General features: G+C 31.9%; 1 long non-coding RNA gene and 1 other non-coding gene across 2 annotated transcripts; both read right to left on the bottom strand.

Annotated features, from left to right (window-relative positions):
• Nucleotides 1–227: 227 nt before the first annotated feature.
• Nucleotides 228–9,976, bottom strand: LOC140184301 (uncharacterized). Its single transcript, XR_011880727.1, has 3 exons — nucleotides 9,918–9,976; nucleotides 8,808–8,901; nucleotides 228–363 (listed from the first exon to the last, which is right to left on the bottom strand). It is a non-coding gene; the product is annotated as an uncharacterized lncRNA (long non-coding RNA).
• An 8,952-nt stretch (nucleotides 9,977–18,928) lies between these two features.
• LOC112799451 (small nucleolar RNA R71) lies at nucleotides 18,929–19,036 on the bottom strand. The gene has a single exon (XR_003201032.1). It is a non-coding gene; the product is annotated as a small nucleolar RNA R71 (small nucleolar RNA).
• Between the last annotated feature and the right edge of the window lie 765 nt (nucleotides 19,037–19,801).

The following is a 19,801-nucleotide window of genomic DNA, read 5'->3' on the forward strand; positions in this document are numbered from 1 at the left end:
TGTCAGGATTAATAATATTCGTAAATTACTCTTTAGTTATATTTTTTTTTCTGAAAAAATATAACCTGTATCTACAATCATTTTAAAATAATTCTAAATTTATTATTAATTATGAAAATTTTATTTAAAATATACAAATATAAAAAAATTAACTTAAATAATAAAAAAACTATTAAAAGCATATATAAAATATAAAAATTTATTAAAAATAACGAGACATCACACTTCATTAATTTTATTTTTCTCTAAAAACATAATTTGATTAATACTTCTTTAAGCCCATAACTCGGTACCGACGTTGGAATCTTATATAAATAAGGGGTTGCCCGAATAGCTTTCAATAATTTCAGAATCACATATGATCTGCGAAATTTAAAAAAAAAATAAAAAAAATGTTAGATTCCTTACCCTTAAACATGTACGTATTTTATACAAGTTAAGTTGGGGCAAATTTATCTATGTTCAAATGCTGTACGGCGATTTCATGATCCGACAAACTTTAAAGAGTGAAACTTGATTTGATGATAACGTAAAAAGAACTATACTATATATTTCTTGTTTTTTTTTTTTAGATTAGATTCAATTAGATTGATGAGTGAACCATGGGAAATTGGAAATTGAGGGCGTGTATAGTGGATTCACACTCCACTGCCTTGACTCATCTATTATTTTATTGTCTAATCACTATTTAAAAAAATAGTTCCCTATCAAAATCAAATTAAAAAATAATCTGATCAAATTCGATTGACCCCATTTTTGGATTATTATTAAAAAATATTTTTGTCTAAAATCCAGATATTTACGTAAAAATAATAAGTCTTTATTGAATATTATAAATGATATCAAATAATAGTTTTAGAAATTAAAAATAAAATTTAATAATAGTATACTATACACATGTACCTTAAAAAGAAATAATTCTAACATAATAATAGAAAATATTAGTTAAAACATAAATATTCAATAGTATATCATTAATTCTAATAAAAATGTATTATTTTTTGAATTTGGAAAATATAAATATAATATAATTTCTATAATATATATAATGAAAATATAAAAAGAATTATGTATATATAACCTTTTTAAATATTTTTATTATATATAATTTATAAATTAAAAAACACATAATTTTTTTACTATTTTCAACACTTAAACACATGACTTTTTAATTTTCAATAAGTTATAATAATGTATGTCTGCATGCCTTTAACTTTCTAGAAGTTAAGAGAGAAAGCGAGAGGGGAGGGGGTTTTAATTTGTAGTTAACGATTCAGGATTGGAGTATTTTTTTAATTTAAATTTTTTAAATTTTAAATTTTAAATTTTTATTTTAGAAGATAAAGTAAAAATTTTTATTATTGAATTTTTTTATATTTTTTTGTCTCACTTATAAAAAAATAATAATAAATAATATTTTATTCTCTATAATAAAATTTAAAATTTAAAAAATTTAAATTTTTTTTGAAGAATATATAAATAAAACATCAAGTGAAGGGAATTCCTATCATGAACACTATTTTCTTCTAATAATAATAATAATTATAAAAAATAATTTTATATCTAACCCACTTTTTTATGTAAGAACTTTTTTTTTAATTTAAAACGTGTATATAGTACATATGTCTATTTTTTTATCTAGTGAAATAAATAAGTACAATAATTAAAATTCAAAAATTTTTAACTCATAAATTTTAGTTCCATAATATTATAAATTATTTATTGTTAAAAAATTTAAATTATTTAAAAAATATATAAAAATAATTGTATATCTAATTCTTCATTTATGGGTATAAACCACATCCCATACTGAACAGATAAGGGATAAGGCAATGCAACAATATAAAAGGAAAAAACACACCGACTGATATAGTAGACAGAAAAATGAAGAATGATAAAATTCATATGTGCTCATTGGACAAGATATTGTGATAAAGGAGTTGCATCCTTTTATTTTTTTTTAATTTAATGAGGTAAAGTATAATCTTTTATTATATATTTTATAAGTGTGGGACTAAAAGAAATATATGTAAATTAAAAAAATTGAGAAAATTAATTTTCGTTATAAAGTAGTGTTAATGGTCCATATATGTAGCTCAAAGCAGTGAAGCACAAAATAATTAAATTTCTCATCAAATATTTTCTTTTTTCTACTTCATTAATATCTAACCACTGAAAAGGACTTTCTGGTCCCCAACAATAACAAAAGAGAATAAAATAAATGAAAGGGTGAACTAAAATGGCCAGCCTTGAAATAAATTATATATAATCCATCCAACAAATTAAATGAATCACAATAACATATAATAAAAATTACCTATACCAAATTAAATTTTATTAAAATCAGATATCAATAAGCATGTAATTAAAGAATTCTTTGTTTATATATATATTTTTTAAACAAATATATTAATTGATTTTTGAATATAGAAAAGATAAAATAAATATTTTAGATTAATTATCTACTCTACAATCAATTTTTTAACTCACTCAATGTTTTTTTGCTTTGAACCTTTTTTATCCCACCAGAAATACATCATATCTTTTTGAATATCCTTCAAAAGAGCTTCAGACCATTTAAAGCAACTACTTTAATTAGCATTTTTCTTCCACTTGATGATAAAAGAATTCTCTTCCAATATTGTAACTTTTGAGAAATTTTATCCGGCCTTAAATGTAATTGAAAGTCACTTTCTTTGATCTATGATGAACTATTATAGTAAACCAAGATACTTATCAATTTTCAACATGTGAAACTGAGAGAATGCTAGTCAAATAATTTTGAGTAGAAACTAGAGTATTTCTATTGAGAAAAAAATTTTGATTTTCTGACGTTACTCTAAGACTAGTTGTCTCAATCATTTATTATTTTAAATATCTCATAAGAAAAATAATACAAACTCGTTTGTAAAACCCTTTTTCAGTTTCTATCTCATAGTCATTTTTATGTTTTTAGGATAAATATAAATTTATATAAGATTTTAATTTATGATGCACGGACACTGATACAGATACGATACGATACGATACGATATGATACGGAACACGCAGACACACGAATTTTAAAATTTTATGACACGGAGACACAACATACATATAAAATATAAAGAATTTTTTTAAATAAATTATAATAAATTTTTGATATTTTATTAGTATTAAAATATAAAATTCTTTTAACTAGATAAAAGTATTTAAAATATTTTTTGTTTTAATAAATAATAATATATATTATTTTTAAACTCATTTCAAGAATACAAGTTAAGAATAAGGCTAGATACGTTGATATGTGATGGTATTTAGGTGTGTCCAAGTGTGTTCGAAGAAAAACTTTTTATTTTTTATTAAGATATGATTGGACACGACAGACATGTGTGTCGGATGACTGTCGATGAGTGTCGTGTCCGAAATATGTCTGATACGCAGACACGACAACTCAACAAAGTGTCTGTGCTCCGTAGTTTCTAATAAACTAAAACTTACCAATTAATTATTCACCCACAATTAAGTTTGTGGTGGAGGAGTGAGGAGTGAGAGATGAGAGAAGGAATGAGACAGAGGGTGGAAAACATACAGTGGGTTAGAACTATAGAACATGTAAAAGATCATAGGATTTGGAATTGAGAAGAGTATCAACAATTGAAAAATAAGTCTTTCTCCATCTTTGTTGATAATCTCCCTGAAAATATTTCGAAGAATGAATTATTCCATCTGTTTAATTGGACTGGACGCATTAACGACATTTATGTATCACGAAAACAAAAAAGTGGTAATATGTATGCTTTTGCGTTCATCCGATACACAACGAAAGGTGGAGCTCTGAAGGATATAACAAAAATGAATTGTATGAGGTTGAGAGGAAAGATTGTGTACGTGGGAGAAGTGAAGTATAGACGAACAACTGAGACAAAGGTCCGAAAGACAGCTCAGGAAGAAGGTGATAGTCAGAACAAGACAAATCCTCAACCTCAGGAAGGAGATAACCAAAGGCAAGTTGAGAAACTAACAAGGCACCAAAAAGAGCCAGACTCACATGGAAATGGGTGGACAAAGAAAGTGAAAGTATCGGTGGTGAAAGAGAATCTGGAATGGCTACAGAGAAGTCTGGTCGGCAGTACGACGAAGGCAATTGATTTAAGTTCCTTGAAAAAGATGATTGAAAAAAACCTGCCTCAAGTTGTCCAAGTACGGGAATTGGGAGCATGTAAAGTTCTTTTGACTTTTGATTCTGTATTGAATGCGGAAGAAGCACATACATTTAAAATGCATAGTCTCTTGCAATTCTTCCATAGTAAATGGAGATGGGATGAGACGGAGTGATATGAAACTCGAAGAGTGTAGTTAGAATGTTATGGGATTCCATTACATGCGTGGTCAGCAGATACCTTTAGTATGTTAGGAGGCCAATGGGGGGAAGTAGTTGGTTGTGACAAAGTGACAGAATCGTGCATGTCTTTTAGTGTTGGACGAGTGCAAATTGATACTTGTATCATGGATATGATTAATGAATGGGTCCATATCACAATAGGTATCAGTAGATTTGATGTGCTAGTGAAAGAAGTGGGACGGGAGGCTTTTGGATTGAATTGTTATGAAGAAGCTAATGAAAAAAGTGACTATAGTTGTGAACAACGAAGAACAGTTGCGGAAAGAGAGTGTGAGGGTACAAGTTTAAGGAGTGCACGTGCTACAAAATCGGCGGTTTTCAACGACCAGGCTACTGATGTGGTGATGGGAGAGCTGAGGGAAGACGGAGAAAATAAGGGCAGGTTGGTAATTCCTAAAATTATTTTGAATGAGTGGATTAATGATCATTCAAAACAAAATCAGGTAAAAAAGGTAACATATCAACCAATTTATGAAGGAATTGAAAGGAGAGCGGATTGTGTGGGATGTGATCATATTAATTATGAAGCTGATTCTGAAGATACAGTAACATGGATTTATGAAGGTAACTTTAATGGATTAGAAAGGAGGGCAAAAGAAATAAGAAAAAGAAGGTTCGTTGTAGGCTTGGTGCTAGGCCCAACAATTCAAAGATGTCCAAAAAAGATAGAGAATGATCTTTGGACCCGGCTTCCTCAATCAACCGGTTCGGTGATATTGGATTGGGTCTAGAATCTAAGTCAGGCTTGATGGAAATAGAGCACGATTTTCACGATAGGGATGGGCACGCTAGAGAAGGGTCTATGACAAGTGTGCAGGAAGCTGCATCTGCAAAACTTGCGCTAGAAACCGGCGCAGAGAAGATCGAGGGAGACCGAATCGGTGTTGAAAGAGGAAAGCTAAAGACTGGCCACGGCAAAGGAGGTTCAACGTGGTAAGAAAAATGGGCAACCCTGACGCCACCTATGTTGGGTCATGATATCGAGGAAGAGTTGGTGGCGGAGAACTAAGCCGCTACTCTCCCGGCAGTGACATTGAATGGAAGGACTGGTGGGTTGGGTGTGTATGTTGATGATGATGGTGGAGAAGACGTTGATGAAAAAACACGTGATAGGGATGGCATTGTGAATAATAGTGGCATGGATTTCGGCACAAAGGGAACAACATTGACAAAGAGATAGGGAGAGCTATCGGAACATGATGAAGAAGTAGTTGGAAAGAGGGTGGTTGATGATGGTGGTTCGGACAAGAATGAAGGATGTGAGAGAAACATAAATAATATTTTGGAGGAGCAGATGCTTGAAAATAGAAAAACTTGGGATCTAGTGTTTCAATCAGGTGCAATTTTATACAATGAAGAAAATGATATTATGGCTATTCTTCAAGTACAAAATGAACAAATTGCTCAAAAAGGAAGATTGGCAAAACAGAAAGAGAAAGCAAGACGCTACAGGCCCAAAAATAAAAAAAAGTGTGTAATAATTTATTAAAATAATTTATTCTTGGAATAGTAGGGGGTTAATGGGTGATGGAATATTGAGCATGGTCAAGAACCTTAAGAAAAAATTAAGTTGAATACGTTGGGTTTGTTTGAGATTAAGTGACGGGTAGTGACGAAATTTGATGTAATAAGAATTCAGGAGAGTGATGCTGCGAGATGAGAATATGTTGAGTTGGAGGGTGCCTCAAGTGGTATTAATTTGGGATGAAATAATGTTTAAAATGACTCGTTGTCATAAAGGGGAGTTTTGGTTGTGTGTTGAAGGGGTCTTACTAAGAAAAATAATTTCAATTATGCTTTTTGTGGTGTATGGAGTTCATACAAGAGAAGAGAAATTTATTGTGTGGGAGAAATTAAGTTATATTGCAGAGTTATGTCAGCCTTTATGGGAGACTTCAACGAGATTGTGCAGGTGGAGGGGAGAAAGGATGCTGTCAGATTATCAGATTATCAGAGTTTTAGTAAGAATTAATAAAAGAAGATATGCAACTGGTGAACTTTCGCTTAGCGATCTTACAATTGGATTGACCGAGTTTTAATAAGATTGGAGTGGTTGAAGATGTTTTCTCGAGTACAAAATTAGGAGTACAAAATCAGGAGTACACTATAAGAAGGAGGAGCACAAAAAATAATTGATGAGTTTCTTTGTAATTTTTTTTATTTTTTTATTTACTTGTTGTCCTTGCTCTGCTTATTATATTAAACTCTTTTGTTAAAAGGAAAAAAAAAATTTATTCACCCACAAGAAATCCAATTGCCAGATAGTGTTCATAAAGGAAAAGAAATAGAATGTAAGATTTTATGTAGAAAAGAAGAGGAGGACATGTTTTTTCTAGTAAGTACCCATTAAATTTTATTAGCCAATAAAGAGTGAGGAGAGGGAAAAAGAAAGGCTAAACCAACGCGGATGAAAATTCTTTTGAAGTGATTAGAACTAAATTAATTAGAACTAAATTATCAATTTTCCCTTATATTTTTTTCGTTCTTTTTATTTTGGTCAAGATCTTTTTTCATTTATATGTTGTATATGTTAAACTCTAGCCAAATAATCTAATTCACTCTTTAATAAGGACTGAAGTTGTTTTTGTCTATTATTACTCTTTGTGTGTGCGTGTGTTTTTTTTCTTTTAATTTTTGGTGCAAGTTTTAGAGTTTATGTTTCTTATTTTTTTTTTGACAGGGAATTGATGTTTTTATGTTTGGGTTTTGGTCGGTGAATACGTGGTTTAATTTGGATGTGCCACGGAATAAATATTGGATTTGAGGAAATACTCATGTTTTGTGTGGTTTTTTTTTATGCCCATCATTATTTGGGCCAGATAGAGTGGATTAGGCCCACGTTTTGGTTTTCAACAGTATTACGAAAATTGGACTAATTATTAAACCGTTTTAATTATTGATTTATTGATCTAGATATTTAGAATTTATTTGGGTGTTATTTTAAAAAAAAATTAATAATATTTTTTTAAAAGATTTTTTAATAAAATAAAGTTGATTTTATATTTGAATATTTCATGTAAAAATATTTTTTTATCTATCAATTATATTTGGGTAAAAGAAGATAAAAGTATTTTTTATTCATTTATTATATGAAAAACATATTTTTTTAAGAGAAAAATATCTTTTAAAAAAAATATGTAAATTGTAGCTTATCAAAAAGGATATTTTTTTAAATTTTTTAGTGCTTTTACTTTTACTATTAGAAATTTGTCAAACACACTAAAAAATAAAAAAAAATTATTAAAAAAATATTTTTTTATCGATTTAACTTAACTGATTCAACTGTAGTTTAATCAAAATAATTTAATTATAATAATATATATATAAAATTATATATAAATATACAAAAATATAAATACATGTTAATATAAACTTAAAAATTATACAAATTAAAAGTATAAAACCAACAAAAGTTTCATAATCCCTTGTAAATAGAGCATAAGAATTAAATAGAAAAAAAAATCAAGATTTATATATGTGTAAAATTTGTTATTATATATTTTAAATTGTAAAATAATAAAAAATTACACATAAAAAATTATTAGTTTAATTGTATCTTAATTCGTAAATTTTGTTATTATTTAAAAAAAAGTGATTCTATATCTTTTAATTATTAGTATATATTTAGTTTAAGATAGATGTATTATATTATTGTCTTAGAATTAAGTATAATTTATTATATATACAAAAAATATAACAAAAAGTTCTTTGGTTGAATTTTCAGGTTTCAAATATTATTTTAAAATTTTGCCTTTCTAAATCATGGATTGAAATTTTTATGATGGGAATGAAAAAGATGATATACAGGTATGTATTCTGAGGCAACTATATATACTTCTGCTTTATTTATGTACTAGATAATTGAATCTTCTTCTCTTTTGATAGGAATTTGTTCAATTTGTTGGATTATGTCTAAAAAAAAAATCTGAAGCAGCTGATAATTCTACTTCTCTATTTCTATTATTAGTTAGTGCTCAAAGGTTACACTCATTAAATATTATTTTGAAGGGGGCTACTCCCCAAAATCCAAAATAAGGATCCTTTTAAGTTCTAACTAAATTATGTGTGGTAAGTTTTCATTGGACCCATTTTCTAAAACTTTTCTTTCTCTAAAAGGTTTTACCAAGTCTATGAAAGTCTAGTTTCAATCTCCACATTTGAAAATATAATGTATCTGAAATAATTATTTTTGAAGACTTTGTAGAAAAGAGAGTTAGGATTATTTTAGCTAGTATTATCAGGTTGAATACTTTTAAATCTTTAAACTCCAAACCCGTACTCACTCATGGCATTCTCTTTTCATTCTATTTCTGTCCTACCAAAATTGCATCATCATGTGATGTAGTTTATTTACAGTGTTAGAACATTTAAAGCATCCTAAAGTGTGAATTCATATAGCTAAACCAATTGCTTTAATTAATACCTCTCGTCCGTTTGCTGATAAGAATGATTTCTTCTAGTGCACCAACTTCTTTGCCACCCTCTTTTTAATGTAAGAAAATGTTGCCTTCTTCGATCTGTTGAATGTTGACAAAAATCTCAACTATTTTTCTTGCACCTTATATTAGGAACTCTAATGGAATTGGCTATTGCTGTCTTGATGGACGACAATGTGTTTTTATTGAGAAACTGCAGATTTAGAGAAATTAATTTGCTACCTACTTAGTCTTCTATATAGATGTAGTCTAGAGAGAGAGATTAGGATAATTGTGTTGGGTAGTTCTACACAATAGTAATAAATCATCTGCAAATAGAAGTTGGTTGATAGGTGAACATCTACTGTTCAGTCGAAGTCTTTGAAAAAGGATATTTTGTTCTTCTTTTGTAGAGTAAAAATGATAATCCTTATACACACAACATAAAAGATATGGAGAGAGCAGGTCTCCTTGTCGAAGACCCCTGCTTCGTTTGAACAAACTAGTTGGTGTACTATCCATAATACCAAAATAAGATAAAGTAGACATATAAGCCTTTATCCATCCAATTCACCTATCCCAATTTTTCCATCATAAACCATACAAAACTCTATTTCATCCAATCATAGGTCTTACTGATTATATCAATCTTTAACATTATGTCAGTACCCTCATATATCTTATTTTTAGAAAATGTATGCACTCATGAACAATAAATATGTTATCACTAATGAGTCTCCCCTTTATAAAAGCGCTATAATTTTCACTAATTAATAATATAATCACAAAGGATTGTAAACAGTGAACTAGTACCTGACAAAAAATAAGTCTTATAAATAAGAAAGAAAAACTTCATTTGTTGGGTGTAAATACTTATTGTATTTGCTAAAATGTTTATTCTAATTCTAAAATTTTAGAAAAACACACAATACCTATACTTAGTACTACACATGTAGCAACAAAGAAAATAAAACAGAAAAAAAGAACAAAGAGGGAGATCAACAGAATAAAAAAGAGAGCAAAACATGAAAAATGTAGAAAGAAAGAAAGAAATAAAGAAAGAAAAGGGAGGAAGGAGGAGAGGACAATCATGGAAGAGGGATCGGAGGAGACCTTACCGTTGAGCAAATGGAGAGGAAGAGATGGAGGAAGAGAGAGAATGAAGATAACTAGAATAAAAAAGAGATAGCGAGAGAGTTTGACGAGAAAAGTAGGAGAAAAGGGGGAAGACGACAAGGCCACTAATGTTGCCATCATTGAGAGAGAGTCCATAAAAGAAGAAAGGACGATGCCAGTGGAGGAATTTTGTCACCGCTGCCGTTGAAAGGATCGAGTCATAATCTTACAAGGATAATCATGAGTGTTATTTATCGAATTCATGTGTTCGACAAATTCAACCATTAAAATTTTTATTTCAAAGGATCAAACAACAGACAAGGATGATCATGGGTGTAACCATCCTACCCCACAAGGCTTGTGATTTCTCATTTTTTACAGTGTTTGCTGGCGCTAAAACCTTTTGTTAGTGCTTCCGAGTGACGAATCTTGGTAATTAGATAATTACCGCTATAGTTAATTTATTTTTTTTAAATTAACTACCTCTTACTAATTTATAAGTAATGATTTAGTTGAGAAATTATCCTAAATGCTTTACCAACTATTAACCCAATTTTTCCTTCCCCCTTTTAAAGTCACGGTTTTCTTTTCCTTCTCCCAGTTCAACCGAATCAAGCTTTCCTTAATTCAACCCAACCCTGATTACTTTCCCTCTCAGCACCGTTTGGAACTCCGGTTACACTTCCTCAAACGTGCGTTGATGCTGTGTTGAAGTGAGGAGAAGACACGAAGCCTCTGCACCACCTCACCCCACTTCCTTTTTTCCACCTGATGAATCTAATGCTCCTCATTCTCTTCAAATCGAAGACACGCACAAGACAAAGAAGAAGAACAGAGAAGAGAAGAAAAACGAAGCTGAAGAGGAAGGAAGAAGACATCCGCAGCAAGAGGATAGACGCCCCACCTCTCATTGCTCTGAATCTTCGAAGCATCCTTGTTGGGTGAGAACCAGCAACTTTCTTTTTTCCTTTTCTTCAAATTCAAAGAAAGAAATTCCGTTCTTTCTCTTATTCTACCACTGCTATTCTAATTTCAATTCTTGCTAAAACAGTAGTAACCATAAGTAAAAACTCTTCTCTTGCTCACGCTGAGGTCGGCCTTTTGTCCTTAGAAGAGAGACCGAAGCTCCAATTTTGTGTGGCTAGGGTTTTGATTTAGGAAAGAAGCAGAAATAGAATCCTTAATTTTAAAAAGAGGTAAGGAATAGAATTGTAGATTAGCTATGGGTGATTATTTAGACGTAATTTTTTATTGATGATAATGAGCTAGTATGATTGATGCTGCTGAAATTCTGTTAATTGGTTGAATTATTGTTGTTGGATGTAGTGCAAATTTTTAATGTTGTAAAAGTGTGATTATATGATGTAAATTATGTAAATTCTGTTTGTGTTCTTGTTTTCACCTACAAGATTCAAGGACGAATCTTTTTTGAAGAAGAGGAGAATGATACGTGCTTCAAATATTCATGATATGAAGAGTTCAAGTGTTATTTAGAAGATATTAATTTACATTTTTTGAATATTTTAATTTAATTTGATGTATTTTGATTTTGTTTATTTAATTACTAGATTGGGCCTTATGTTTGCGGGTTTAAAGTTTTCTATATTTTAACCAAATAAGAGGTTATAAATACCTCATAAACTAGAGTAGTCGTAGTATAGAATAATTTAGAAGTTTGAAAACCCCTTTTTTGGTTTCGTGATGAAACCATGGTGTGAACAATTGAGGTTGAGGAGTCCCTCTCATATTGTATCGGGGAATTGGGTAAAAGGTTGATGAGTCCCTTTGATTCAATTCCCAAACTATGGCGTTGACAAGTTAGGTTGAGGAGTCCTTTTCTTGTTGTGTCAAAAAATTGGGTAGAAAGTAGAGTGATTCTCTTTGTACTCAATTTCAATCTATCCTTTTTGTTTTTGTCAATTACAATTTATCTTTTCTATTCAATTTCAATTCTTGTCTTATTTATCCTTTTATTTCTTTATCAATATGAAACTGAGACTTTTGGACAGAGTTATGATATAATTTATGTAGATATGGTAATGAGTAATGAGAATTATTGATTGGTATAAGTTGGGAACTTAGAGGATTAAATTTGGTTGTTGAAAGTTAGGAAGCCTTGCTACAGAAATTTTGAAAACAGATTGGACAACAACTTAAAATAAATTCTAGGAGCAATCTGGCCTGTTTTTACAGGCAAAAGTTATTTTCCTAATAAACTTCACGAGGTCAAGATTCCTCCACAAAAATTTTAGAGAATTTGGCCATGTGGTTTGGAAGATGGGAATTTTTGAACTTTAGTGGTTGCTGCAAAATTTTTCTGGTTTTCTAGTTATGCGGTATCAACTTTCAGCCACTATATCTTTTGATTTATTTGGTATTTTGAGTTGATTCTAAATGAATTTAAAATATCTATCCGTCTATTTTAAGTGAGTACAAATTTCATATTCATAGCTATTTTGTAGAGTTAGTTATGTCTCTTGGAAGTTGGGCTATTCGCAGGAAATTCAGAACCAATTTAAAGAAATAGGGCAACACTTTCAACTGACATTTAATTAACCAAACGAGATGCTATGGACCTGAAATTTATTTGTCCTAAAACTTAGGGATGTTAAGTGTATTCTCATGAAAATTTGGAAGTATCGGATTAGAATTAGATTTATCATAAATTTTTTAAAAACAGACCTACCTGTTGTATTTTTCTGAATCTTCTTAGGGCAACAGCAGATTTTTATTAAGTTTTCCATTAAAGGGGTATGTCCAAATTTGGCAGGATACATGACCTTAATTAAATGAAAAGAAAAGGATAGATTTTTTCCAAAAGAGCTGATGTTAAATGGTGATGCGGAGGGTTGTGTAATTAAATAGTGATGAGGAGGTATGTATGATAAAACGGTGATGTTGAGGTACGTGTATGTAATTGGTGATGTGGAGGTAAAATAAAAAGAAAATGAGAAACAATGAATGAAACAAAAGTTGAGAATTGTATGTTGAATGGGCCTTGTGCCAAATTGTTAATGCAAAAGTGTCCGTTGATAGCCTGAGATTGCTAATGCGTGAATGTTTGCCTAACTGATAGCTTGTCTCTTACCGTGATGCCAAGATATCCTAACTGACACGGGTTCGTCCATGATGATAATTGTGCCTAACTGACACGGTAAAGAGGCCATATTTGGGGGTCGCCCCGAGTAATGTCGGGTTGCGGGTAGACAACCGACACATGAGTTCATGGCCTGCGCTAGAAACATGCATGCATCATCTTATTTGCGCATATGAACTTCCTGTGAATTATTTATTGCCATTTCCTAATTGTCTATACTATTTACTTATTGTGTGTATGTTTGTGCCCTATGTTTTTGTGTTTGTTCTTTTTCTGTTTCATGATAAATTAAAGACAAAGACCTTAGGTTCCTGTTTTACCTTGCTGAGAACTCTAAGTTCTCACTCTTTTTCTCTTTCTTTTTCCCCCTTTCCCAGATGGGATCGACAGAGGAGTCCGTTGAGTTTCGGTAGATCGCCCCCGTTTCGATCCCGGCATGCCCTACGTCTTCATTCTAGCTGAAGACCATTCTAGAGATTGACCTAGCTGACTTTTTACTCTTTTTGATGATTAGTAGTATTACTTTCTCCTCGCTTTTGTAGTACTTTTAAAAGGGTAGGACCTCTTAGTAGTTTGGTTCCAGTTTAGAAAACCCGTGTGAGGGTTGTGACTAACTTTCTCTTTTGTATCTGTACATATAACTTGATGTAGTATTCAACTTTTGATAGATAACATGTATCTCTAAACTTAACTCATGTATATATTTGTATATATGTATATATGATATTTTCTATTACCATGTATTTATCTGTGATATGGCTTTAAGTATTAATCTTGTGAGCAACTAAACGATTTTTCATGATAGATAAGTTAATTACGTTGAATCAATAAAGGCTTATATTAACATTTTCTTATGGAATCCGAGTCTAAAGTCAAGTAGGTCCTTGCGACAAGTAACACCTAAAAGATTAATATTGGTCATGATGTCAAAAGTTGGGGTGTTACAAGTTGGTATCAAAGCAGTTCATCCTTTGAGCCTTGAGATGGACTAATTATGCTTCCTTGCATACTTTGAATCTTTTTATGTCAAGCATTAGGATATTTTGTAATATATTATGCATGAAGGTTTGTGATATCCATTGTAGTATTATTAATACTTGATTTTGATATATTAAAACTGATCACCTTAATATTGATTATTGGGTATTGATAGAACTCAAATGGCTGGGAATAGGCGAGGATGCCCTCGACTGGAGAGAACAAGTGAGGGAAATTTTCTTGATGCAACGGCTATTCTCGAATCCATAAACACTATGGTCACTGCTGTACGTGATTCAGTAGCTGCTACCAACCGGGTAGCTAAATGTCTTGATCGCAATAATCAAACTGAGGCTTTTGGCCAGAGTTATGACATAATTTATGTAGATAAGGTAATGAGTAATGAGAATTATTGATTGGTATAAGTTGAAAACTTAGAGGATTAAATTTGGTTGTTGAAAGTTAGGAAGCCTTGCTGCAGAAATTTTGAAAACAGATTGGGCAGCAACTTAAAATAAATTCTGAGAGTAATTTGGTCTATTTTTACAAAAAAAATTATATTTCTAATAAACTTCAATAGATCACGATTCCTCCATAAAAATTTCAGGAAATTTGGCCAAGTGATTTGGAAGATGTGAACTTTTTAACTTTAGTGGTTATTGCAGAAATTTTTCTGGTTATATAGTTCTGCAATATCAATTTTCAGCCACTAGATCTGTTGATTTATTTAGTATTTTGAGTTTCTTCCAAAAGAATTTTAAAGATCCGTTAGTCTATTTTAAGTGAGTATAAATTTTATATCCATAGCTATTTTCTAGAGTTAGTTATGTCTCTTGGTAGCTGGGCTGTTCGCAGAAAATTCAAAACCAATTTAAAGAAACAAGGCAGCACTTCCAACTGGCATTTAATTAACCAAACGAGGTGCTATGGACCTAAACTTTATTTGTCCTAAAACTTAAGGGTGTTAAGTGTATTCTCACCAAAATTTGGAAGTATCGGATTATAATTAGATTTGTCATAAATTTTTCAAAAACAAAGCTGCCTGATATATTTTTCTAAATCTTCTTAGGGTAGCAGCTGATTTTTATTAAGTTTGCCTTCAAATCCAATTATAATTTTAATTTCAATCCAAAGGGGTATGTCCATATTTGGCAGGAACGAAAGTTGAGAATTGTATGTTGAATGGGACTTGTACCAAATTACTAATGCGAAAGTGTCCGCTTGACTGATAGCCTGAGATTGCTAATGCGGGAATGTTTGCCTAATTGATATATATATTTATTAATTTTTTATTTTAAATAATTAATTTTTAATAAAATAATTAAAAAATTGGAGTTAATTTCTTTAATTATTCCATTTTTTTAACTATTCTTTTTTAATTTGAATAAAAAATACAATTAAAAATATCTATTTTTTTAAAATATAAAGAAGTCTCATATAATGATTTGTACTCAATAAGTATTTTTCGATTCTTATTTTTAAGATTTTTAAACAACACATGAACAAACTAATTAACTTAGAATACAAAACAGCAATATTACCAAATAAAAAAAGTACATGAGAGCAAAAACAAATTAAAACTATAGTTGTTAATTTTGAATCGAATCGACTAATTTGGTTGAAAAAACTGACGGACCGAAATCTCAAACCGGATCAAACCAAGTACAAGACCATTTTGACTTTTGAATTAGTTAAATCGAATAGAACCGGACCAATTGACCCGCTTTGTATTTGAACAACAAACCTTACTAGCAGCCATAGCCCACATTGCCATAGCCCAAATTTAATTTAAGTTTTTAACTATTTTGTGTTTTTATTTAAGTAAGACTATAGTTGTTAAAACTAAATTGGATCGGCCAATTCGATCAAAAAACTGGTGAATTAAATCCTAAATCAATCAAGATTAGTGTTTTGATCGTTTAAAAAAATAAACCGATAAAATCAGTGTAAATCGACATCCAAACCGAACTAGTCAACCAGTCAACACATGTATGTCTAGAACTGGTAAACACGCTAGGAAACAAATATATGCAGATTAATTCCAAAAATAGCATGGGATTTGAATCTAAGACCTACAATGCATAAGGCTTTATTTGCATCCAGTTTCTCCAAGCAAAATATTTTATATTGATTAAAATGTATTAATTTTTTTCATTGACTATAATGTGAGGCAAGTCTTTATCTTCTTTATTCTTTACTCAACAAAATACAATTAAAATAAATAGTTCAATAGTTCTAAATTATTGTAGCTTAGTTAAAAGTTTGATTGTAAATTTTTTGGAAGAGTTATAGAATTTTGAGTCTGATCATTTACAAGTTGAAAAATGTATTTATGGGACACTTTGAGTATATGTCAACTGTGATTGAGTCATCTAATTGCGTACTTCAGTAAGCTACTCGAAATTATTAGAATAAAATTTGTTGTTTTTTAAATACTGTGATAAAAGGGTAGCTAAATAGGATTTACTAACTAGATAATTATGTTATATTTTCTTTGGATGGTATATTATTTGGTAGAATAGAATAATATAGTAATATGTCTGCTAGAACATGAAACTAGAAGGTTGGCTAAACTGTAAATTATGTTGGGTTCATCGTCCACATGTGTTAGCAGATCACGATATCTGTATTGTTCGGTAAAATTTATATCCATTTATGTTATAATATTTATGATATTGTTAATAGCATGATGTGCATTTTTCTTGGAGTGAACTATCAACCCGACCCTTGACCATTTCGCACAATGACAAAGTAACTCCTGACGAATATTGTAATCCACTTCGGTCCATGTCCCATTGATAAACCACTAATTTATAGTTTATATTGTGTTTAATTGTGTGGTTTTGTCGTGATCCTTACCCACTTATTCATCAATTTAGCATGCATTTAGATTTCCTTCCTGATTTTATTACATGTTTGAAAATTGCTTCCTAGAGACTTTAATTATTTAATTTTAATTCTCCTTTATTTCATTCGATGCCATAATCTGTGTGTCAAGTGTTTCAGGCTTTATAGGGCATGAATGAGACGGAGATTGGAGAGGAAGCTAGCAAAAATGGAAAGAACACAAGAATTGAAGAAGATAACCAGCGAAAAGTGACGCGGTCGCATGGCTCACGCGACCGCGCGAAGGAGCGTAAATCGTAGTGACGCGGCCGCATGGCTTGTGCGGCCGCGCGGATTGGAAAGCATAAGCGACGTGGTAGCGTGGACGACGCAAATGCGTGAAGAGGAAAAGCGCCAGCGACGCGTCCGCATGGACGACGCGATCGCGTGACATGCGCGATCTGCATAAACTGCAGAATCTGAAACTAGCGACTTTGGACCCTATTTCGGCCCAGTTTTCAGCCCGAAACAGCAGACTAGAGTCAGAGAATATGCAGAAACAACGCAGACACATTCATTGAGTAGTTTTTAGATCTAGTTTTTCACTCTCTTAGGTTTTTCTCTCTAGTTTTTAGAATTTTAATTTTCAATTGGTCTTAGCATTGGAACATTGAAAAGAGTCATTTCCTCATCAAGACTTCATCATTCTAGTTTGTTCTCTTAACTTGGTTTTATTCTTCCATGTTCTTTGTTTTGCTCAATTTTGTCATTCAGATATTTTTATGATTAATTAATGCAAGGATTATTTCTTCTTAATTTAATTTCCATTCCAATAATCATGTCTTCTTTTAATTCCCTTTCATATGCCATGGATTTTTTATTTACAATGAGTGAGTAGTTTCATTACTTGATGGGGAGTTGATTAAAAAGGAACTCTTGAGTTGGAAGGATTGGAAGAAAAATTTGTAATTGGGTTGAATGTTGGATTGCTATCCTGTCACCGATGCCAATCCCTTTGAACTAAGTGGGTTGCAACTTGTGAACAGATCTGGCATTTCCACTTGTTTGACTTTCTCTTACCTAGTAAGAGATAACCAAACGGAACAACTATTAATTATAAATTAATCTTACAATCACACCATCAATGATAGAGATTCTAACCAATCAATTCCCAATCAAGGCCTTTTATTTCTATTATTTAAAATTCCTCAATTTAATTCCCAATTTACTTAGCTCAACTCTTTTTGGAATATCTGATTAATAAAACATCACACTTTTCTGCAACTCGTTGGGAGACGACCTGGGACTTAAAACTCCCAGTAATTTTAATTTAAACTTTCAGTGACATATTTCTAAATTGATAGGCAGATTTTCGATGAGTTAAGAACTATACTTGCAACGCAACCATTTTAATAAATTTTTAATTCACCAGCTTCTGCACTCCATCAATTTTTGGCGCCGTTGCCGGGGAGTTACAATAGAGTGCTTATTTTATTAATTAGAATTTATTTATTTGTATTTTATTTAATTTTGCTACTATAAGCTGCGTGTTTCTTCCGTTAAATGACACGTTCACTTCCTGATCCGCGCTTGCTAATATTCGATCCTGAAATTGAAAGAACAATTTCACGAATAAGGTGAGAACAGCGTAGGTTAGTCCGCTCTGAGGGCGGATCTGAAAGTGAATCTGAGGAAGAAACTAGCCCCCGTTCTACTGATTCGGTTGTTTTACGTGCAGAAAACATGGCAGCTAGAAGAATTACCATTCAGGAGGAAGGAGCTCCTGATTTTACACTGCAACCGTTTCAAGCGCATCATCCAGCGGTAGCTACGGATTTTGAAATAAAGACCGCACTGCTAAATTTGATGCCGAAGTTTCATGGCCTACTTGCTCAAGAGCCTATCAAGCACTTGAGAGATTTCCAGGCAGCCTGTTCTACTGTCAGGCGTGATGGCGCTGATGAAACTTTAATTCTGCTGAAAGCTTTTCCGTTCTCTCTTGAGGGAAAAGCAAGAGAGTGGTACTACACTCAACCTCTAGCAAACGTATCCAACTGGGATACACTCAGAAAGGAGTTCCTGGAGAAATTCTTCCCATCTGAAGTTACTGATAAACTGAGGAAGGATATCTCTACAATTGTTCAGGATGACAGTGAGACTCTCTTTGAATACTGGGAGCGCTTCAATAATCTTCTGGAAGCATGCCCCCACCACATGATTGACAAGATCGTGCTACTCAGATATGTCACACAAGGTATGAGGCCCCAAGATAAGACTACATTGGAAAGTGCCAGCAATAGGTCTATGAAGAAGTACAAGACCACTGATGAAGCTTGGCAATTGATCAGTGATTTAGCTGAATCTACTCGGAACCACAGACAGAAGCAAGGCCGTTGCAGAAGTATCTTCTGGCATAGAGACTGCTGCTCTAAATCGAAGCATCTGTGAAATGACCAACCTGCTGAAGCAAATGCAGTTAAATCAACAAGCTCAGCAAACTCAACCGCAGCAAAACCAACAACTAGTCCCACAAAGAATTTGCGGAATTTGTGCTGATTACAGCCATTACACTGATGAATGCCCGCAGCTCCAACAAGAAGACAACATGGTGGCATCCACTCACAACTTCTATGACCGCCCCAACCAAGGGTACAATCAAAGTGGAAATAATAACCATGGATGGCAAGACAATTCAAACCAGAATTGGAGAGACAACAATAATAAGGGAGGCAGAGATAATCAGGGAAATCAGAGGTGGAATAATTACAACAACAGGCAGCAAAATCAACCTTACCGAGCACCTCACCTTAGGCAAAACCAAGGACCACCGAACAATCAGCAGCAACCCTCTCAAATTACTCATTCTTCTGTATCTTCTAATGAAGAATTGTTACAAGCTTTTGAAAAAAGACAACTGGCCATGGAAAATATCATCGTGAAGAGTATTAACGCCAGTCTGAATGGTTTCACCTCTACTCTGCAAGC

Source organism: Arachis hypogaea, chromosome 4 (assembly GCF_003086295.3).
Source record: "Arachis hypogaea cultivar Tifrunner chromosome 4, arahy.Tifrunner.gnm2.J5K5, whole genome shotgun sequence".
NCBI classification, from domain to species: Eukaryota; Viridiplantae; Streptophyta; class Magnoliopsida; order Fabales; family Fabaceae; genus Arachis; species Arachis hypogaea.